Source organism: Oxyura jamaicensis, chromosome 2 (assembly GCF_011077185.1).
Source record: "Oxyura jamaicensis isolate SHBP4307 breed ruddy duck chromosome 2, BPBGC_Ojam_1.0, whole genome shotgun sequence".
Taxonomy (NCBI): domain Eukaryota; kingdom Metazoa; phylum Chordata; class Aves; order Anseriformes; family Anatidae; genus Oxyura; species Oxyura jamaicensis.
The window spans coordinates 150,350,649-150,375,007 of record NC_048894.1 but is presented as its reverse complement, the minus strand read 5'-3'; the positions used below and the strand labels follow the sequence as shown (position 1 = coordinate 150,375,007).

The window sequence follows — 24,359 nt, the reverse complement described above, 5'->3', positions numbered from 1 at the left end:
TTTTTCTTTTTCTTTTTCTTTTTCTTTTTCTTTTTCTTTTTCTTTTTACTTATGCTGTTGTAATTTGACATTTCCACCAATTCTTCATCAAATTCTCGAAGTACAGGAAACAGAATCATTCAATAATTCAGTAATTTATCTCCACTCTACAGCTCCTCCCAACTTTCTCATCTCTTTGACCCTGTCCCTTCCTCACCTGCTCCCATCTTCCTTTGGTGGCATTTAACACCTGCTGAAGTGCAGCACTGAGAACTGTTTGCTGGATTATCGCTCAAGGGAGCCATCCAGCTGTGCTTTTTGAGGCCCCTCAGCCTCTCATGCTCTATGCCACTACAACGGTAGAGTCCAGCCATAACTGTCTGACTCAAATTGAGGTGGCCTAAATGCTCTGATAGCAGGTTGATGGGGCTGATATGACAATTTTGTCTCCTATCCAGACTTGCATAAATAGTTGTATTTACTTTTTGGTCTTTTTAATACTTGACTTTGTCTTTGAGCTCACTTTAGCTAGAAAACACTCGGTTCTGCAACTTGCTTTGGTAGTGCCAACACACCCAAGAGACCTATGTCAGCATTAAGAACGGGCCTCTCATTCCCTCAGAATAGGGACTAAATAGGAATTACTTTGTCCATATTGTGCAAGGCAGTCTAGGTGCTGGAATTCTCTCTGAGTCACCTTGTGTTTCATCATCATTACTGTTTCTTTTTCGGTTGCACAGCTCCCTGATGTGGAATTCAGCATCCGGTGGTGAGATGCTCCCTCTGGACCAGTGTGTGGCTGGGCACAGCCCTAAGTTAGCATCACCGTCCAAGCAACATCGCTGTAGGAGGAGCTCTTAGAGCTGTGATTCAGACCCACACGCTTCTGAGTCACTGTTTGTAATCACTCTTTGCTCTAGAGGTGATGGCGGTGTTAGGGAATGAGCGATTTATTGGTGTCTGAGCTAATATCTGTCCCTTGAGTGTATCCAGACACAGAGGAAGGGTTTTAGGAGCACCACACACAGACTAACCCAAGATCTGCATGATACTTCATACACAGCTTGAACCACACCTGCATCTATTGCTCCCAGAGTCCCAGTAACGATGCAAGGTCCTGGTTTGCAGCACCATTTGCTGCCGGGGTTGATATCCCCAAAAAATAAAGGATGGGAGCTCCTAGCGCAACAATACCTGGACAACAACTTTCTCTAGTGAATGAGCATATACCCAAGACTGAATGCTGTGTCTTGCTGCCTGAATTATCACATTCCGCAGCAAGTGGGATGAGAACACAACATTGCTCCCAGGGACCAAAGCAGGGCATTATCACCTCGTAAGCATCATTTTGCTGGAGACCATAAAACAGTTTTTTCTGTTACAGAGTTATGTCTTAAAGTTTTCTGTAAACAGTAACTTTAAAGGAAACATTATTAGGATGAATAGTGAAAAGAGATTTGGGGCAGATGGAAGTGTGTCAGTGCTCATCTTCATTGGCAGAGCTTGTTTTCACATATTCTATCATGAGTTAATTTCCAAGCAACTTGAAATAGATAATGTGCTTATAAGCATTAATCTGAGTGCTGCATCAGTATTTGTTTGAGGCTATGAAGACTAATAGTTTTTGTTATTAGAAGACGTTTTAACTGCATAAACGATGACACAGTAATGTTTGGAAGATGGTGAAAGATAAATTCAGTCTAGAGATAAGATTTAACAGCAGGAAAGATTGCTGCTGTAAGAATTTGCAAATTACCAATTTTCCACTTATCATTTTTAAACCAACCTTGGTGAATTCCTCAAACAAAAGCTGCAGGCTGTAGTGTAGCTGCAAAAGACGGGCCCAAGTCAGTAATTCTGGGTATCCTTGGCTGTGATTAAGCAGGACTTTGAGCTATAACTAGGAATATATGTGTGTGTGCATTTTAATTTAGCAACAGATAAACAAACGAGTGATGAAATAACTCAGGAAGAAGAGATTCACTTGTTTCCTAACTGAATTGTTAATATTACAATGTAACATAGCATAAGTAATAACTGTAATAGAAATACCAGCAATAGAATAGGGCTGGGATTCTTAGAAGTGAATGTGGGCTTCTTCCCTGTAGGTGTCTACACCAAGTCATTTCAATCTCCTCAGCTGTTGATATAGATCATGGATATGGGCATATTGGTGATTGCTCAACTCATCCTGAAGCAAATGATGACATCGATAAATCACACCCTGGTAACTAAAGATGATACCAAATAAATAGATCTCCTTTTTCTATAATAGGAACATTACTGTGTGGCTTAGATATAGACAACTGCATTATAAATAGTAAATTTAAATGAATGAACTTCAACCTAATCACATTGCTGAAGGCCTTGTGGGGATAAATAACTTCACAAAATTCTCTGGACAATAGGTGAAAAGAGAGCCATCCTTTTTGCCCCTAAGATGACTGCCAAATATTAAAATCTCAAACTGTCTGGAGTCTGGGACACCTTTCTCCCTCCAGAGAAGGTAAATGCAGGAACCAACATCACTAAATTTTTGCAGTTTTGGATCCTGATTCAGTCTTGTACCTAAATCTTGTAGGTTGAGCTTGTGTTCCTATAGGACTCTGCTGATGTCTCCCAAGCTTCACGTGCACATAGAAATCAAAGATCATGTAGCACAGCTTTACAGGACAGGTGTTAGAAATTGTTGCTTTAGGCCTACTGATAGATAATAATTGCCTTTTTTTTCTTTCTTTCTTTTTTTTTTTTTTTCTTCTGCCTGGAAAGTGTCCCAACTCAATGTTATCCTCCCCAGAGCACAAACATCTAGCTATATCTCTGAGTTATGTAAAAAGTAATTACAATATGGTCAGTCTTTCAGAGCTGTCAGCTCTGTTGAAGAGTGGGATGTAATTTTTGGGTGTCCATGCAGTTCTTTGCCACTGATCCTGAAAGGAGAACAGATGGACCTGTCTGTTTTCTGCTTTGTCCAGAGGGAAAAAAGAATGGTTTTCAACCCACTCCATTTAAAAAAAAAAAAAAAAAAACAACACACACCTAACCAAAAACATAAAGTTAGAGCTTTATTAGGGTGAGGTAAGAGCAGCAATGTTACAGGGAAGAAGCTGGCAGCTGTGAAGGCATCTCCAGTGATGATGATAAAACAGTTGCCGAGCTGGAGGAGGAGGTGAGGGGAGTGTTGGAAATAAAGCTGCAAAACAGAGGAGGATGAGGAGTAACGGGGCTGCAAGAGGTGAAATGCAAAGAGAGGGGATTTAAGGTTGCTCTGACAGGTGAACAAGTTAGGAGCTATGCAATGAAGGTGCTACTTCATTGCTCTACAGGCACTTTTGGCACCTGTTTCAGGTGAGTAACACATCTTCTGTAAATGTGAAGCATCTTTAGTATAAAACCTGTTGTTGCTGTTGGCCTACATGGTAGACCTTGTGCGCTCTGGGTGGACTGAGAACAACCCTAAGACCCGGTCAGCAGTGGGACTTCTTTGCCAGAACTGAAATCAGAGGGCAGTGTGCTTTGTGGCATTTGTCTGGGACAGTGAGTCTCCCCTAGTCACTCATGGTCTAGCTACAGATCCTGAGGAAGGTCTAAAGAATGAAGAGGAAGACTAAAGGAACAACATATTCGAGGCATATTGAATGTAACTTCAGGGGGAAATGAGAGGAATAGCTTCATCTGCTCTTGAGCTATAAAAAGGGATGTCAATGAGATAGAAGTCAGATTGCACTTGTTCTTAAACGCTCTCAGGAGTAGTCTTCCTGTTACCTCAAATAACAACCACAAACACTTATCTAGAAAGAGAAAACAAGGTTAGAGCTTTGACCCCTTGACCCAGAAATAAGCCAACGATGGCATCCCATTTAGGCTTACTGTACAGTACTGTGTTGGCTCAGAAAAGGTTCACAAGGGATTCCTTGTTCCTCTTTTTTCTCTCTGATGCTAGAGCTTCAGTGGCTTTGGCAGCATGGTCCTGGAGAAACATCTTCTATGGTCCTTACACCTTTGCAAGGGGGAAGAAGCCCCATGCTGAATCAGCCCTAAAATGAAACCTGCTTTAAACACTGCTGGTTGAAATGACTACCATGGAGTGGATTTTCTCTAATGACTGCGTTATATTTCTTCAGGCTGGTACCACCTGGTCAGGTTTTCCAGCTTTTCTTTGCAAGAATGAAGCAAGAATGCTACTTTTTCAATTCTTTAAGGAAAGCTGTGACTGCCATGGCTTATCCACAAGCTGGGGGACTAAGGGAAATGATGGTAAGCCTGAGGGCTTGTAGTACTGGGAAAGGAACATAAGTGGGGTGATGATTTTAGTTTCACATGTTCACATGGCCTGATAGCACATTTTTCAATAAGTTTCTTTCCTTCTGCAACTCATATGATGCACTACCCTGAAACATGGTAGTGTGGTGCAAGACCAATTATAATTCCCTCTTTCTGGTGTGTATATCATGTACAGGACATTTTTTGCATTTTTTAAATTTAAATTTTATTTTTTATTTATTTATTTATTTTTAAGATTAGGTAGAGGAAAGTCACTGGTCTTGTTCTGATTCAGAAAATCTAGCATAAAATCAAGCTTTTAGCTGGAGATTAATCTTGAAGTCATGGCACCCTTTTCAATCCCAGAATCATTTTTAGTGGAGATAAGGAAATTATTAGCAGTGTGCAGTCATGTGATAAGCCAAAATGAATAGGATGGCAAAGGTTACATCTGACATACCTGTGAATGGGTGTTTGAAATAGCAGAGGACCACACCGTCATTGCAGCTTGTATTTCTATTTTGATTAAAGGAATACCCTAATGACAAATGAATTCAGAAATTATTATTTATAATGCATTTATACACTCTATAGAAGGACTTTCAGGGACAAGCAGAGATGAAGGCTTTTTGGACTATGCAGAATCACCAGTAGACATCCTCATACCTCCCAGAGAGTCCCAGGCTCTTGCCAACATTTTAGGTTCCTTTCTGTTGCTTCCATAAATCTTCCAGCCTTCCTCCTGGTGAGACTCAGACATACCTGACCTCCTCAGAGACATTGCCAGCTGAGGCAGGCATAATTTAACAAGAAAATAGTTATCATTACAGTAATAAACATTGGTCTCAGTATGATTAGTGGTTTGCATGTGTGGCACAGAGACAAGCTTCTTGCAAGGGAAGACCGGAAGGAACATGGTGCTGATTCTCACAGGCTGCTCCTTCCTTGTCTGGGGGACAGACAGCCCTGGATAGAAAAGAATAGTGCGAAAAATGTGTACTAGTAAGTAGGGGAAGTCGGTATCACTGGTGGAAAAGAGAGTGCTGTCACTCTAGGATAGGAATGGGTTCAATATTAGTAAATGTTCTTTGAGCACTGGGCTTTCAGCCATTTGGGGGGTGATCTGGGAAGACACTGAGAATGAAAAGTCAGGTACTAATGGGAAGTCTGTTCCCTCTAACTGGCCTTGAAACAACACTCAAAAGCCATCCCTATAACAACCATGCTGGTAGTGTCTTCAGTTACGCCACAGATTAGGAGACTTTCTTAGGGCACCTCTGCTTTGTCAGTCCTCTTTGGAGAGTGGACTCCAAGCCCAGGTGGGACTCATGGATAGCAAAAGGTGTTTCCTCATGTTTCAGTGGGCCTACGGACACTTGGGGACTGAAAAAGGTAGGAGATAAATGCTGTGTGCTTAGTCTGTTCCCCTCTCTGTGATCGGTCTCATCTCTGCCCTTCCTGGACTGCTGAGTTTCCACCTTTGATGGAAATGCAGAGAATCTAGGGAGGTGGCTGGGAACACAGAATTGTGAAATATTGAGAGCTTTGCCCTCTCCTGGGCCACCACAAGCTGGTGAAAAATAGCAGCTGCTGCTGCATTTTGGGAGGTGTATGGGCCGAATCCTATGCACAGATCTCAAGGTGGGTTTGTGATCCTCCAGCTGGCAAGTGCACAGCTCATGTGTGTTGTTTATGTTGTTGATTTACGCATATGGGTTGTGGTTGGCTTTGTTTCTGGCAGCTCTGGAAAGCAAAGCCAGTTTTGCATATGTTTGGATCTCGTATGTGTTGCCGCTGCATGCAGGCGACGTGGGCAGTGTTCGTGCAGGTGCTGGGTTACACCTGCCCGTCTAGCTCTCTCGAGCAGTAATCTGTCTTCTCAGCAAGGGGCTCAGGGTGTGAGGTGTCTGCTTCAATCAGGGAGGAAAGTTACAGTGAGGAGAGATGGGCCAGAAGGGCTGGCAAGGCAATGCAGGGGGGTTGATTTTGTAATTTCGATGTCTGAAACTTGTTACAGCTGGATGACAGTGATAATTGAAAGACGAAGGGTCAATTTCTGAACTTTGCTTTTTTTTTTTTTTTTTTTTTTTTTTTTTCAGTAATTAGGGGAGGGAGGAGAAAGCAAAGAAAATGGAAGGCCAGTTCCTCAAAAGTAGGACTTTAATTAAAGATGTTTTCTGTGGCAGTAGCAGCACAAACCCAGTTTCAATCTATGATCTCAATGGGCTAAAATCTGTATGAACTCAGAATAACTGATCTTTGCCCCAAAGACCTTACAATTTCAGTGTGAGAGAGGAATTAAGAGGCGGATCCAGGGGAAGAGGGGTGAAACACAAAAATCATTGCCAGTGCTTCCAGTTTGCCATCAGTATAGATTGTTATTGATGTTGTACATGCCACAGGAAAGGAAAATTTGAAGAAAGACTATTATACTAGTCACTGAGGTAGCTTCATCCACCTTTGCATCTTCCAGCTTATGCCAGGGCCACTGATGCACAGTGAATGAAGATTTGACACGTGATCAATAGGGGCTGACACAGACCTGGGACAAACTGATATTCCCAGCCAGAAGCAAGAGAAAGTGCAGGAGGAACCGTGACTCGGAGGTACATTTCTGAGTCAAGATGGTCTCCTAGTGGTTGGGCTGTGCTCTGCTCTCAGAGCTGTGCTGAAGCCCAGTCCTCAATGGCAAATCTTTCCTAACAACATCGTGCTGTGCTTTGCAAAAAATAACGAAACACTCCAAAAAGGGCACCTCTGCGCAGCATCTCCTCCTCAGTCGCAGCTGGCAAATACTGGGAGATCTTAGGGGTACCTTGCAGGGCTCTGAAGAGCTCACTTCAGCAGTGTACAAATTAGCACTTTCTGCTGCGAGGTGCTTGTTGTGTCTCAGTGGAGAAAAAAAAAAAAAAAAAAAAAAAAAAAAAAGATGAGCCCCAGTACCTCTCTTGGTTCAGCTGCAGATGGTTTTTCTAGAAGGATCCTTGTCTAGCCTGTTAGTGCATTGGACAACATGAATGGAAGGAAAACTGAGGTAGCAGCTCCGAGCAGCATATTGAGGGGCTTGCTCTCAGAAGAAACAGTGGCACCTCCATGTATCTTGAGCTCAGCTGGAAGCTGGCTGCATCTTCTGGTGAAGATCAAGTGAACTAAGAAATGAACTTGCTGCACAGAGGCCTATAATGCAAAAATGTCCCCCCCCCCCCCCCCAAAAAAAAAAAAAAACACAACTTTTGGCAAAGCCACGAGACATTCTGCCTATCAGCATCTTTCACTGTCGTGTCCTTTGGCTCTGTCGCAGCAAGGAGCAGAGGTTGGAAATCAGAATTATCAGTGTGCAGCTAATTTTAGAAATGCCGATATGGCACATCACTGCTCACTGCTTTATTTAAATCTCTGGCTAGAAAAATACTGGTTTTGCAGGAATTAATAGAGAGGACTCATTCTGGTGACAACAGCTGAAAACATAAAAATAAATAAATAAATAAATAAATAAATAAATAAATAAATAAAACTTCTTTTAGATTTCCATGAGTTCCTGTAGTAATCATTTAAAAATAGAATTAAATATAAAAAATAAAAAAATAAATCAACAAATGCCCTCTTCCCCCCCCCCCCGCGCAAGCAATGGAAAGCAAAAAAAAGTTTTGATGCTGCACTTCAGCCTTGGCAAACTGAGAAGGCAGCAGGAGAACCTGCTCAGTGTATCTGCTAGTGGTTTAGCTTGAAGTATAACTATTTCAAATGCCACCATTGATTTCACAGATGACTCCATTGGTGTTAAACAGTGTGGCTACACATATTGTAGACGAGAAAAATCTCCAAGTCATCTTGCACTGTTTTTTTTTTTTTCCTTTTCTTTTTTTTTTTTTCTTTTTTTTTTTTTTTTCTTTTCCATTTTGGGTGTGTTAATGGCATTGAAACAGCTGCTAGCCTCCACTACTTAATCTGATGCAAGGAAACGTTTCCAAGACTAGCCCAATGCTACTATCTCACCACGGATATTATCTATCAGCCTTATTTCCTGGTGTGTACAGTACTTGTGCAAGCACTGTACTGCCAGGAACACTCAGGCAAGCTCACAGCCCTGCACGCCACAGACTCAGCCCCTTACATCTCAGACTGAAGAAGTATTTCCAGGTTTCCCTATCCTTTTACACACTTCTTTTAATCACCTCTCAGGGCCCTTTATGCCTGTTGGGTGTAGGGGCACGGTCCCCCCAAGCAGGACACATCCTCGCTGCAGCACCCTGTGCTGTGCCACCCTACCTGCCTGCCGTGGGCTTCTGACGCAACCCAGGGCAGTGCTTCCTCACCAGCCTCTTCTGTTTGACAGGATGCTTAATTTAATGACATTGTTGCCATGGCATGAAGAGCTGAATGGGTGATTATGTGAATGGTGAGGATTTGCTAGCTTTTTTCGTCGTAGGAAATTTAAAGCTTCCAGTGCAAAGAATATTTTGCCCAGAATTTCTGTTGTCTGCTTAGAGTTGTCATTGGTGTTTCAAAGATAATATTTTCTATAAATTGTCTTTTTTTTCTGGGTATAGTGTTTAAGCTGTTTTGTTTCAAAATGATCTTTCCTTGTTTTTATATGCCCTAAATCCTTTGATATCTGAGCACCTAAATTCAGTATAAAGTAGACTATTGTTAGCAAAAGAGGTTGATGATCCAAATTTGCTAAAATACCTGGGGAACAGCAGTCAATAAGAAAAAATGCGGTTACCAGAGAGAGGGAGAGGAGAGCACGTAATGGAGCACATATCTTTCACTATTGTGAACTGAGTGATTACTAGGTAGGTAGAGGCTGGAAACAATTGACTATAATGGGTCTGCTGGGATTTTAATAAAACCTTTAAAGCAATTAAAATGCTTTTATTGAAAACAGGTTTGGGCATCTTTTACAAGCAGGGACTTAACTGTAGCTCCTGTTTTAAACGTTAATTATGGTTTTGCAGCACGTGATACTGGTGTGGCATGCTCTGCAGTCAGGAGCAGATCCTACAGCAGAAGAGATCGTGGCTGTGGGATAACTGCCCTCTGTGGCTTCTCCTGGTTCATGCCCATGCCCGTGTCCATATTCTTAATGAAATATGGCCAGCTCAGGAAGGCTCTAAAAAACCTGTCAGGGCCCCTTGCACACTTGGGGTGTCTACATGAGTGAAGGCACAAGGGATCTGTGTGTGTGCTGGGTCATGTGAGGGAGGATTATCTATAGCTAGGAAAACTGAAAAGGTAGGTACTGAAAATGAGCAGATTATAAAGATCAGTCAAATATTCCTATTTTCCTCTAGGTTATAAAACATCATTATTATTTTTTATTATTAGTTTGTAAGGAGAAAGGCACAATGTTTAACATATATCCATTATTTGCTGGCATTGTCTGTACCTTGGTGTTTGCAGGAAGCACATTCATTGTTCTACAAAAATTAGTTACATGGTGGTTATTGCTAACACCTGTTTAGGAGTTAAAAGTTGCAAAGCCATTTCCAAATAAATGCCTCTTTTGTATGTCCTCATAAATAGAAAAAAAAAAAAAAAAAGAATACCTTTAAACCCGCAGTGTCTTTATTCTGTCACTGTTAGGGAAACACCATTTAAAAGAAATCTGAACGCATTCTTTTGTTGAATTTTCAATTAGAGATGACCCATCTATCTTTTCCAAAAGTGGTCCTGAATCTCAGTTTCAGTACAGATCCCAAGACACTCGCAGTGTTTCTTGCAGTTCTAACCACAAGACTCTTTTTGTGCTAATTATAGCAGCTTTTTACATATATGTTAATCTTCTTTATTTATTCTTTTTGCCTTTGGAAGGTTTACATTTCCAAGCAGTCACAGAGATGTGTGCATAAGCCATCCATGATACAAAACTGGAAAATAAATACTTCTAGCTCTCTCAAATACGCATTTTCTTTATTATTATTATTATTATTATTTTGATAAAATAATAATCATAATCTTCTCATTTCTCCCAGGGACTTGGTTCAGATTTTGCCTGCAAAGGGCTGCTGTTATTGTGTCTTTCCAGAAAAGCAAAAATGAAGTTTTTTGAAACATAACAGGTTCATTGTCTAAAAAAATAAAAGTGGGTGAGATTCTGAGGACAGAAGGAGAAATAGCTGATGTAGTTAAGAGGAAAAAAATGACAAGTCTGTTCAGTAGATATTGTGTGAGACAATATCCCATTTACTTCTGTGATATTACAAGAGCACCTGGTGAGTGTCCTGGTGACTGAGGACTGCATTGGTCTGCATGATGTACAGCCATGGGGTAAAATTGGATCCTTCCTTGATGTGCTCAGAAAGCTCTGCTTTCATTTGGACATCAGGAGAACTTTGTAACTCTCAGGCTCCCTTGGCAAGCTCATGACTGAAATATTGAGATGAGGAGATTTTAATTTGTTTCTCTGAAAAAAAGCAGCCAGCAAAGTGAGAATCCAGGACAGGAAGGATTTTTTTTTTTTTTGCAGTGACTGAGCTCTGTCCTCTTCCATCCAAGGCAAGCACATAATGTGATCTTTTCCTTAAATGAATAAAGTCTTTGTAAAAGCTAATTAGAGGCTGTCCATACTGGACTCGGAACAGGACTGCAGTGCAGTACTGGACTGGCACTAGCTTTGAATGATTAGCTCAGGTGTCTGTAGCAGCTACAGAATGGAGCTCTACAGGGGTCATGAAGGAGGCTGGGAAGGAGGCAAAAAGGCTGCAATACTCTGCAAATTAACCTGAACTGAGGTCCACACTTCTGTAGCCAGGCAGTTCCCAAGAGCGAAGAGTGTGCAGAGAGACTGGGCACATCCGCACATCTCTGCTGGGTTCATGGATCCCACTGGTTTGCTCCCACAGCTGCTATTTGAAGGCTCTTCAAGGCTTTCGCTATTTTAGTGGCTCAGAACCTTTCAATTCCATATCTATATTTATGCACAGCCTGTGTATATTCATTTCTGTCTTTTGCCAATACTGGTTTTCAGTTCAAACAGCTCTTCTGCTTCCCCCATTCCTCACTTTCCCAGCATAATTAAAGGGAGCAGTCATATTCTATTTTAACAACTTACTGAACAGATAACATTTCTGGATCTAAGAGGAAAAGACCAAAAGCCAACCTTGTGACTTTTTTGGGGACCTCTTCACAATTTTTACTGTCTTCTTCTGCAATATATGAATGAGAAGTTAACTACGACAAACCCTCACTGTCTTGTGATTTATTAGCAGAAATGTGTTTATGTCCCCAGTCAAGATCAAGCTTCTAATTTTCCCAGGCACTGCATAAGCACACAGGATAAGAACACTCCTCTCACCTGCCCGGTTTATGATTATGACAAATGAGAGAGATTCCAGAAATATGGGCCATGAGAGACCTTCTTAATGGATGTACTTTATCCTCCTAAAGGTTGCTTGAAAATAGCTAGTTAAATTTGAACTTGGATTCTTTTTATTCCCTCATGATTTATTATAGGAAGGGTAATGTAGGCAGGAAGAGGGTCTAAAAATATACAAATTGCCTTTAAAAATAATTAAAACAAAACTTTATACCTTAAAATACTAAAATGTAAAAATGTGGAGACTCTGGCATGAGTTGGATCCTGAGCACTGGAATCTCTTGAAGTCTCCGTCCAGTTCTGTGATTTGAATGCTGGGAAGCAGAGATGGTGGCACCAAGGGGACACCCGGCAGCCTGTGTTTCACTGAAACCTCACCTATGTCTCCAATGAAGCTTACAAGGATTGGCTCACCTGCTTTACAAAAGCAGGCTACAAGATTTGTTACAGCCCAGCTCTTTGAGATGGTGCCAAGGAAATTTTGCCTCTCTTATTAGCAGTTCCCATATGATCTCCTTATGAATTCCCATAATTTCCCTTATGAACTCTTTGTAACTGCTTGAAGATGTTCTGGGTATAATTCTATTGATGTTTTGCTCTTCACTTAATACATTTCTTCTTACATCTCTTATTTGGACACCTCTAACCCTAATTTCTACTTCTCCGTATTATTGAGAACAGATCAGTATTTCCTCTAGTGATAACCTTAACAACCTTAATGGAACAAATTACCTCCTTTTTTTTTTTTTTTTTTTGGGGGGGGGTAGGAGGTGGGAGGGTGGTGGTGGTGGTGGTGGAAGGGTTTGCTTCGATATTTAATATCACATCTTGAGGATTAAATGTGTGGAGTTGTTCAGTGATGTTAAGCTTCAGCTCTGGGAAGGGATCAGTCAAACAGATTATCTTTGCACAGATATCAGATTTACAGTGTTCCTTTATGATAAGCTGTGGAATTAATCCCAGACATGGACTAAGGTGTGACTGGGATTCACTGATGAGTCACAGCTGGAGCAATCCATGTTTGTAGCTGCACTGCTTTGTCAGTAGAGACAAAGTCGCTGTATGGTTGTGACAAGGCTGGGCACTGATTTTGTGGCATTAATTTCAAATGGTGGAAATGCATTAAGTACAGCCCCTTCCTTGATTTCTTCTTGTTCTTGTCACAAGGTAGTTGCAGAGGTGGGAAAAATGCATAAATTATTTTGCAGGAGTGCTGAAGGCTCCCATCAAAGAGATTTAACAAGAAAAGTGGGACAGGTGATGAGAGCATGCACAAAGGGGAAGCATCTGACGCTGCCACGTACAGCTTTTGTTTTTAAAGCTGTGCAGATAAATGATGACAAAGAGATCAGATAAAAATGACTGTGATTGACTAGCCCCTTTGTGTTAAGTTTAGGGCCAATGATTTGATAGAGAAGGAGGAGGAAGAAACTCCAAGTAACTAATAGACATCCAGGATATTTTAATCTATTTTTTTTTTTTTAATAGCTTCTAAAATTTCATTAGAATCCAGTGGATGATTATCCTGTGTTATTAACAAGCTTCACTAGACGTCATGTGGAGTTTAGGAACATTAAAAAATCACTGTAGTGGTGAAGGCTGAAAAAAACATATTAAAAGTAACCTTTTCTTGCCTCTGGAGTCCAGTTTCATTAAATGAGCTTAGAGGATATTTTTTCCACTTTGGAGGGAAATGGACTTTGAGAGTAAGACTGTGTGAAACCCCCGAGTACATTATCTTTCTATAACACTTCCTTGAACTCCCCTCAATCTTTCAATGTTCTTCCAAACACCCAGACTAGAGGTATTCTAGAGAATACAAAGTCTAACATTTTGAGGTTATAGTGAGTGTAGGTAAGATTGGATAGCACTTGAGCTGGTCATGTTGTCCACCCTTAGATCAAAAGTGAAAGGAGGTCATATTACCTGTGTCATTTCTGAAAAGGGTTTGCCTGACCTGTTCTTAAAAATCTTAAATGATAGTGAGCAAAAAATATCTTAGGCCATCTACCTCGATTTCCTTACCTCTCCTGTATCCATCTATGTCTATTTGAATTTGCCATAAATTAAACCCTCTTTTTTTTTTTTTTTTTTTTTTCTCTATATACAGTCATTTTTGTTTGATATTCCTTTCATAATTAAGATTCCCCTGCTCCTTCTTATTATTGCAGCAAGAGTTCATAGTGTGACCATGATCTATGAAGAATTTCCATCTGAATCACCCTATTTGGGATCATGGTTCGCTTTGTAGATGGGGCAGTTGATATGTTTTGTAATAGTGACATGTTCTTACTTACTGCCTACTGACTGCAAACATCACTGGTAAAGGCATTCTGTCGGTGGCCATTGGGATAAAAATGAAAACAATGCTAGATCACAGACCAGTTCTTGAGATCTTATACTAAAAGCTATCTACCATTAGTATCTGTCTTCTGAGATCTGTCAGTAAGCCAATTGTAATCCACTTATTGTATGTTACTGCAATTTTAAAGTCAGAATGCTGTGTGGTACTACTAAGTCACATGCTTTTAAATCCAAGCACTATTCTTAATTGATCAATTGTTCTTTAATCCAAAAAAGGGATGGTTTGGCAAAACCCACTTGTCATGAGATCATGCTGAAGGATTTAATTACAATTTTGTTTCATAATTTTTGTTGATATTATCTAGAATTCAGCGTCATATTCTTTATTCAGAATCAGCATCAGCTTGATTGGTTTATAATAACCTAGGTTCACATCTTTTGCACTTTTCAAATATTCAAACAATGTTGGCAATCCTGCAGCCGTTTGAAATTTTCCTTGTTTCTCAAGACTTGTTGAAACTACCATTAGCTTTACTGAGACTTTTCCATCCCTTAAAATCTCTTGGTGCAAGATATGTCTGTTGTTTTTTAAAAAATGTTTAATTTTAGCAAATGCTACCTCACATCCTCTTTTCATCACAGATGGCAAACTTTCTGTTCCACCCTCGGTATAAAATTCCTGCTCAGTTTGAAATACAGACAGAAATATCTATCCTTTGCAAAAATCTGCTTTTTCTACTTGCCTAAGAACAGTTTTGCTGTATGCATCTAGCAATACCCACACTGGAAAATGTGCTGTAATTATTTCCAGCTGTATTGGTCATTTCTTTGCTGCTTTCACTTCTCCATTATCAATCATGTGTTTTTAAATTTATATTAATTGCTACTTCCTTTCTGCTTTCTGCCTGATTCTATAAATGTATTTTATATAAAAAATAATAAAATAAATAAAAATAAATGCCTTGCTGTCACTGCCATACCCCCTTTTAATATTTACTACATATATATTTCCAGCGGAGCATGAGGAGTCTGGCTTTTGGAGCCTTAAGCAGGACATTTGAGGACAAATTACACTACAGTCTTCTATTAGAATTTCTCACTTTAAATTTGAGTTCCTGCCAGTCATGTTGACAATCTCAGTAGATTGGCAAAAATTAGCCCTTTCAGAAATTCTTATATGACTGGTCACTGGCATGTTCTATTTGCACACAACAAAAGTAATCAGGTCATTCTAACAACCATTAGTATCTAAGCAACCACTCATTTTTAGGTTATCAGTTGACTTTTCTTTGCCAACAAAGTGAGGTCCAGTATTAAGTTACAATGTGCTGGGTGGAAGATATCATTTTTCAAGAAATTAACTATTATTTTTAGAATATCTGGGGAAGTTTTATTACTGATTGCACTCATCAAAGCGTGCTCTCAAGTGAGGTACCTATAATGAGTTTTTCTGTACTTTACAGGCTGATGCCTATGGATCTAAGTCACTAAATTCTCCAGTGAGATTTAAGGATTGATAAAAGATAAGTACCCAGTCCTCCTTCTTCATGTGGAAGTATGAACCAAAGAGTTGAAGTGTCTTGTTTGCTGACATTCGGTGACGTGATAGGAGGAGAGCTTATTCCTACCCTTTAACCATGCTACAGCTAAGAAATACCAAACCACCACTGAAGCCTGAGGTTGTGGAAAGTTTTTTTTGTTTTGTTTTGTTTTGTTTTTTTCTTTTTTTTTTTTTTTTTTTTTTTTTTTTTTCAGAGCGGTAACCTTCATCCATGTCCCTGAGGAGAGCTTACCAGGCTGACAGATTTCATAAGATTTTAAGGGCCCATTCCTCATTGCAGCACAAAGCCCTTTAGACCTTTCTTGGTACCTGGAAGGCATAGAAAATCCTAAGAAGATGAACTCCATAAGCTTCCACGCTGGAAGTCCTCTTTTCAGTCTTCTGAATATAAAATACCTCTTTCAGGGAGCACGGAGGCATTGTGGTGGTGATTGTTTTCCTTTCAGAGTGCTCCTGCAGCAGCAAATTAGAGCCACCTGCAAGCTCTTAAGGGCCTGCCGAGATATAGTCTGGTTGCCTCTTCACATTTTATGCAGTTTTTCAGGTGTTTGATAAATATCCACCTATGGATATGAGTTAGGAGAACACACTCTTCCTTGTGAGGTAACAGGAAACCACCAAAGTACTGTACACCATGAGCTTCTGACACCTGAAGTCCAGAGACAAGGGACAGTGTAGCCATGATAAAAGCTGATATATGACTTGTGAAAAAGCTCCAGAACTGTTTTCTGATACATCCCAAGACTGTGTCTGAGGAGGCGGCCACAATTTGGTGAGATGACTGATGCATCCCAACCTGAAGGTCATGAGACAATGTGAAAGTGGTACCAAAAGTCACCTCAGATCTGCTATTTAAACCCAAGACTCTTGGTCCATACTATCTGGAGTCTGGAGTCCCTCTTCTCTCCTAGATCTTTTTCTTCACCCTGTCTGTGTTACCTGGCTCATATAGCTGTATTTGTACATGTACTTGAATATGCTACTCTGTCTTATCCTTGGTACACTTTGGGGATGGAAAGCTAGTTCTGCTCCTGAAACTCCAAACGAATATTTAAACACATATCTTTTTATTAGATGCTAATTAATATTATGGATAAGAGATGCTAGGGGATTTGAGGAAGGGAAATGATTTTAAATAGCCAAATTATTTCATTTAGAAGTACACTTACTGTACATAATAATGGATAGCTTTCTTATGGTGCTTTGCAACTTCAAAGTGCTTTGCAACTATTAATTAATTAACATGTGTGCTCTTTTGGAGGTAGGAAACTAATTATTAACACCCCTGTCTTGCACACAGGGAACTGAATGATAAACATTCATGTTATTTAAACAATTTAGCCATTGTATTGCATGCCTAATTTGTCTCTGCGAGTACCACTTGTTCATACATAATGTGGATTAATACATATGCAAATGAATAATTAAAATAGCTGCAATCATACAATGCATGGTGAACAGCATGCATAATTATGTGCCCAGTGCCTTATAGCTTAGGACTCCTTAAAATGACAGTCTATTGTCTTGCTCTGTGTTCCCTGAAAAGTCTTTTGAGATTATTTGTCCCCAAATGGGAGATGAGGAATGAAGTCATGAGCCTTCAGAGAGCTGATCCCTGATGGAGTAGGTTCCAAGATTAATCCTAATGTTGTGGAGGAACAAGCTTGGACTGTCTGAATCTAGTGGTGCACATAGTTATATACGTTCTTACACTGAAAATAACAAAATAACAACCAAGAATACACAAACAAATGAACAAATAAAAACAGTCCCAATTAACACAAAGGGAGAAGATCAGTAAAAAACCCAGCCTTCATTTATTGGTGGCAGACCGGAGGTGCAGCAGCTCAGTAGATGTGCTGTACCTGAGCTCCTATCACCCATGCCTCATGCTCCTATTTCTATAAGCAGCCTGAGCTAAACCTTGCATGAGCCTGTGTCCAAATCCTAGCAATCTTGTGGCAGACAATCTCAGAGTAATTTTAAGGAGCCCTTGTCTCTGCCAAATATCATTCGGGGATGTTACAAAGCATTGGGCTTGTGCCCCTGCCAGGGAACTGTGCTCCTTTTGGTTGTTCTTCTATTTCATAGAGGGTGTTCTTCTATTTCATCCCCCAAGAACACCAGGTGATCACCCTGGAGCACGTGCAAAGTGTGGACAGGCAGCAAATCCAGATTCAGTTTGCTCTTGCGGAGAAGTGTTTGCAAGAAGGAAAAATAGGTGGCCTGTTCAGGGACTGGCACCTACACACACACACGTTCTTTCAGGTGGGTTCCTAATTTTCACTCCGAACTGTTGTCCACTTGGGGCTTCAAATGCTGGTGATGGGGTGGGATTTGCATCACAGACATGAGCAGGTACACGGCTCTACTTGTGTAGTTCAAGCATCATTCTGCTGCTGGGAGCAGAAGGCAACCTGTGTGACTTGTGGTGCACTTCCCACCTCTCAGTGATGAGAAGAGAAGCAGCGCTGTGAGATTTAGGACTCGCTGAACAGATCAGCAAGGACATAAGGAAAGCTGAGGAAAGCACCCTTGGGAGGGCACGAAAGGAGTGCGACAGCTGAGGGAGGAAAAGCGACTGCAAAGTAAGCAGAAGTGTTACCAGGCTCAGAGACCTGCAGATCTTAAAAAAGGCAATGGGAACAAAGCAGCTGGGAGCCTGTGAGAGCCGGTGGGATCCTAACAGAAGTGAATCCGTGCTGGACCCCCCGCAGGCTCCCAGGACACCCAGTCTGAGGGGTGGTCAGAAGGTGCCAACATATTCTTCTGCTCTCTGTGTGCTCCTGTGAGGTGGGCCATTCTTATCTTGGCTGCTGACTGTTCAACTGACCATCCAATTATCACTTCACCAGAAATCCCACTTCCTTCATCATGGCCTTTCCAGCATTGCCCCTCTACCCTTTGGTCTCCCCTTCACCTTCCCAGCAATGTCCATGCTGCTCTCTTGATCTCTGCATTTTACCTACCCATAGAGAAAGCTGGGGTTAGACAACTCGTGGCACTTGCATTACACTTGCAGCTCTCCTGCTGCCTGCATGCTGTCCCTCTCTGGCATTTTTCTGCCTCTTCTGCTCTTCTCAGCCCATCTGGGTGTACATTGTCCTGCCCTTTACTTTTCCAGTTCCTGGTGCAATTGTTTCTGATCCCATCTGATGTCTCCAGGCGTTGCCTTCGTGCTGGTATTATTAACTGTAACAACCACACAGCTCTTTAATTTCTCAATGCAGTTTTAAGAAATCCTGTGTTTAGCTCTTAATCCTGGTGTAGATGGTGTGTTCTTATCAATAATTGGCCTATTAGGTTATGGGTACAGCTGAGTAAATTTCATGCTTATAAAAAGGTTTGAGCAGGCAATGCATTTAGCTGGCTGCAGACTGGTATTTATGCAGTTCCAGGAGAGTAAATAAAGCCTGTTTGGCGTTTGTCATTATAGCATTATTTTCTCTCCCTCCTTCCTTTGCTCTCAATTTGATACAAAGACCCAACCTTGTGCACAGAGTCGTGCCTCCCAGAGGGTATTACATTTCTTCAGCTAATACTGAAATGAATGGCACTGGGGACCTTCTCTGCCCCCCAAGACTGGGTTCCATTTCCTGAAGTGTGAGACTGGGAGGTTGTGAGGCTGTTTCTAATATTTATTCCCATCGCAGATGATGGTGTTCAGTGCAGAACTGATATTGCCTTTGCCTTTCCAGCCCCTTTTGTGGCCTGCATTGATGAGACTCATTATCTGATTAACAAATTAATGTACACACCACGTAGGGGAGCATTTTGGTATGCTGGGCAAAGTCAAGATTTCACATTTTTTTCTTCTAACCTTTATGCTTGGAATAAATTTTCATATATTTTTTTTTTTTTTCCTTGTACATCATTTACAAAATAGTCCTCTGCAAGGAATGCTTATTTGGAAGTCATTAAAAAAGGCAGCTACACACTGCTGTAACCCATAGAACAAGATTACGTGTTTGCTGATATTGGTGTCTGCACATCCCTGCAATCAGTGTCTTCTAGGTTTTGGTTTGAAATGTGGTCCCAGGCAAAAAGTGTACAAGTGGTGGTTCCTGAGAAAACAGTGTCTTTGTATCAGTTTAGAAAGAAAGCTTTCATTATTTAGATTTTTTTGTGTGCGTGTGTTGATGCTCAAAATAAAATGATATAGGCAGAGATGAAAACATATGCATGTACTAAAATTAATTAAAATAAGATTAGTAACGACGCACAATAAAATATTTTTAAGAGCCCAACCCTGAGAAGTGGAGGGTTTGCAGAGCTGATGGGACCCTGGCAGTTGCTTACACATTGGAATAACCCTTTGCAATTTCCCAGTGGGGATCAATAACACACTGGCTTATACCAAAGCAGTTTCTTGGTTTAGAGTTGCCGAGCACCAGACTGCAGACATGCCACAATTTGCTCAGAAAAATAAACTGAAATTAGGATGTTGTGTCACGTAAGGTGCTTGTGAAAGAGTATGTGGAGCCTGAGGAAAAATGAGAGAATCTACTAATCCCTCTGGAAAGAAGAAGTCAGCTGGAAGGAGAGCGAGCCTACACAAATAGTCAGCAAACCACGCAAATACATTACAGCACGAACAGCATCTCTGCTGCAGATTACATACAATTGATTTTATGGCCCCAGAGTTTCCCTGCCTAGCACATCTTGTGATGAGGATTCCCTCTGCCTTTTGCCACGTTGCACCAGAAGTGCTGCACTGGTACTGACTTCAAACTTTTTTGGCTTCCATCAGTGCTCAAATCTTGTTTTCTTGTTTTATTTGCTTTACATTTTTTTCTCTGCCTTTCAACACCTGGCAAGCCGTCTCCACCACTGAATGCTGTGCTTCAGTCAAACTGAAATAACTGTGAAGAGTGAGGCCCCTGTACACAAGGACGGGCAAAGTCAAGTCAATGACATTTGAATGGTGAAGAAGTAAGGTCTGTGTACGAAGAAAGAAAGGTCTATGTGTTGAAAGTGTGAGTGATTCACTGCAAACACTGTCTGCCAGCAGTTTTTTCACTGAGTATAGCTCTCTTTCTATTTTGCCTAACCAAAAATAACTGAATTGAATTCCAGAAAATTTGTGTGTTAACTCCTGACCTGTACTACACTACAAAACCAGGTCAGATGATCCTAGTAGTCCCCCAGAGGTTTTCCTGCATTCCCCCCACCCCGATCAATCAGCCTGACCTCTCGCCTACTGCAGATCAGGGAGATTTCACTGCGGAGAGATTTTTCTAGCATCAACCCAGTCCCTTCTGCTCTCTGAATCGATGCCTCCGACTCTCCCGGGCTGACACATGGAGACAGTTGGCAGCACTTGGAACAGAGTCATCCAGATCCCTGACTCCCACAGCCCTGCTGTGGTGCCGTGCTCGCTGTCCCTCCTGCAGAAACGAGTGAGAGGCAGCAGAGCAGATGCACAGATCAGCTCTTCTGGCTTCAGGGAGCTGGTGGTTCCTCTCTGACTGCGCAGTCTTTGAAAAAGCCAGGGCACATTTTTCACGATGAATAATTTAAAGCGAGCCTTTTTTGACCTCATTTTCTATATGCGTCTCCTCGCAGAAAGTTGAAGCTGGAGTCATTTGTCATGGCTGAGTGTAAATCCAAGGGGAGCAGATGGGGGTTTCCCTGCCTTGTAGCAGTGCAGGCGCTGTGTGCCTGAAAATGGACTGTCTGGGATGAGGCAGGCAAAGCCTTCACAAAGGAAAAAGGAGCTGCAGATAGTTTTTTTTGTTTGTTTGTTTGTTTCAAAATCACCCCCCTGAGTTTATTGGTGGGGACTTGTTCTGAGTCTAGTCTAAATCTTAGTTAGCCAGGAGGCAGTGTCTTCCTCACTTTATTCAACTTGTTTGTTTATTTTGTTCACTTTGAATGTTTATCTCCATTCAATAAACTGTATTTCCTTCTGGGTTATGCTGTTAATGGCTTTGGGACACACCATGTCAGCTGAGGACACTGCCCAGGATTTTATTAACCAGCTGGTACTTACCATTCCCTCATCTGCATCACTAAAACACTGAAAAGGTCTGGATGGTTTTTAGGAGGTCTGAAGCTGGAGTGTCAGAGGCAAAATTGTGGGACACATTTCACCTAATTGTGGGTCTTGGTTAGAAGCAGGACCGAGGTGGAGAACATCTTCCTTCTGCCACCATGTGCTCTGTGTGACCTTCAGAAGTCACTTCAGCATTGGCTCTGAACTTGGTCATTTGTGAAATGGGTGCAATGCAGCTGGTCTGGCTGGAAGTGTCAGGGCTTAGTAAGAGCACAGAAGATTTCCAGTCATTTGAAACCTTTACATCCATCCTAGCATCTTCTTGAAAGATGTGCTGTAGCTCCATTTATGGACTGGATGAAGAAATTATTAGAATATTGTTAACAATCCTTTACCAGTGGGGTCCTAGTGGTGATAAAATAGCTTTCTGTTTACCTGGGAAGCCCCAATTATCTTCTTGAAGCTTTCATTGCTGCACATAATTGCATAGCCTGCCAAACAGCAATATTGATTCCAGCGTATCGAGCAGATCAGGGCTGTATTTGTTGTGCAAATAGCAAAACAGCAGCAGTACTGCAGACAGTAGGAGCAAAATAAGACAGCGGTTGGTCTCAGGCATGTGAATTTATTCATTATGCCTGGCTTTTTCAATGCAGTACCATGAGCTGCCTTTGTCTCATTGCATGTTTTCCACATGAGCCGGAGGCTGCTTTATGCGCGGTGGGGGCTCGGGGCTGTTAGCTGCAGGAAGCAGCTCCCGCTGGAGCATGGTTTTGGAAAGGCTGACATCAGCTCTTAAAGATGAATTATTTAGACAACCTCACAAGCGTCTTCTAGCCAGAGCTAAAGATACATCTGCTTGTCACGGGCAGCCATAAATCTGTGACGAGAGCAGAGGGGTTTCCCTCTGACACAGCCCAGCCTGTTGCTGACTGCTGCAGTGCTGCACAGCATGAGTTAGGGGAGCCGTGAGAAAGGGAAGGCTCTCCCCATCCAAGTGATTTGCTTTTGATCGCAGGTAGAATATATCACGCCACGAGCTTCAGCTGGATCAAAATCACCATTGGACCGGGATTTTGCTCAAGTTCTGCTGATCGAGTGCAGGACTGAGGTTTAGTGTGGGTCTGAGCCAGAGGTGCTGGTGCTGGTGGAGGTCATTAAGGGCAGTTTGTACATGCAGGTGGCATATTTTAATCTGAAAGCAGAGCTCAGTGGGGCTTGCAGCACTCTAAGCCCTGAGCCAGTGCAGATGACTGCATTACAGAATTTCCACTGATGTGGTCGCAATGTAGGGAGTTTCCTCAATAAAAGCACGGCCCAAATGCCTTCAGCAAATCATTTAGCATCCCTGTCTCCTTTAGCTCTCAGACTGACAAGGTGTTACCTGCCTGCCTTGCACAAGGAACAATGCCTCATCCGTTCAGCTGTAGCTTCCAAATAACATGAAGTTACAAAAAGAATTGCCTTGGGGTTAGATTCCTCTGTTCTGGGTGGCTCGTGGCTTCTTATGCTGTCCTCTCAACATCTTTGTTGAGGGAGGTGAGGTGTTGTAACTGAGGAGACCTAAAGGCTGATCTGAACTGACATTTCTTCCCCTCCTGTTGGTGTGAGGATTATATGTATGTATGTATTTATTTATTTATTTTTGTGCTGCATAGAATGGTACAGCAAAATGTGACATTTAGGTGTTTCATCACTAAGCTTGTCTAAAAGGTATTTCTTGGGGCAAAACCTCTTTTTTGACTGCTCAGTGTTGCATTGTGCTGTGCTATCAAGCCTGTCTGGAGAATTTCTAGCAACAGTAAAACCAATAACAACAATAATAATACCAATAACAATAATAGAAACAGTAATAATAATAATTTATAGCTGTTATATAACCCTTCTTTGCAAGGCTTCCCAAAGTGCCTTCCAAAGGAGGTTGATGTGTAAGAGAAAGAGAAAATGATTTTCCCTGTCTCCCTCTAAACTCATGCGATGCGGGTAGGTGTAGAAACAATTATATATATTTTAAATTTATTTTATTTATTTATTTTTAATCAGGCAGCAGCTCTCAGGACAACAGCTAATGCATGTCAGCTCCAGAAATTGAGACTAGGTTTCTGGACTGCTTGTACAGATGGTTTGGGCAGTTTGTGTAAGCTACACTTTTGAGAGGGGAAAATGGTTATAGATGTCTCACCTGCACCAAATGTGACTTTTGGGAACAGGGCAACAGACTTCCTTAGGTCTCTTTGTACATCTCAGCCTCTCCATTTTAGGTTGGATATAATTGCTTCACTGAAAAGGTTGGGCAGCACTGGAACAGGCTGCCCAGGAAAGTGCTTGAGTCACCACCCCTGGAGATCTTCAAGAAATGCGCAGATGTAGAACTAAGTAGCATGGTATTGTGGTGGACTTGTCAGTAGTAGGTTCAAGGTTGGCCTAGATGATCTTAGAGGTCTTTTCCAACCTGAATGATTCTGTTCTGCTTCTATTCTGTGCCCCGGTGCCCTTCCTTCTTGCATGGGTACTTCCGTAGCTTGACTCATTAGCACCCTGGGTGGGAGACATGAAGTAGGGCAATGACTCCGGTGTCTGACTCAGTTTGATGCTGAGTGTCAGGAAATGATATATTTACATTAGGAAATGATATATTCTCAGTCAAAGTTAGTCTTCAGTAGGATTAAATATACCACCATGCCCTACCAGTACAACAGTGAAAAACAGGAAGAGGGCTCAGCCTGCCAGTATTCCAGGACTGAACAGGCCATCACGTTTCAGAAATAGTCACAGAATAAATGAATATCAGAGACAGGATCAGACCTAATCCTCATCAAAGGGATACAAGGATTATCCCAGAAGCAATGTACCATCAAAGCAGAGACCATCAGTGGAAGGATTCCTTGAGGTCCAAAAGGGATTTCGCACAAAACTGCTGGAAGTCTTGAAGTGAGGTG

General features: G+C 41.5%; 1 protein-coding gene across 3 annotated transcripts in view; it reads left to right on the top strand.

Moving 5' to 3' along the window:
* Window positions 1–24,359, top strand: part of KCNQ3 (potassium voltage-gated channel subfamily Q member 3) — a 196,487-nt gene that overhangs the window by 12,541 nt on the left and 159,587 nt on the right. The gene's annotated exons all lie outside the window — the stretch shown is intronic.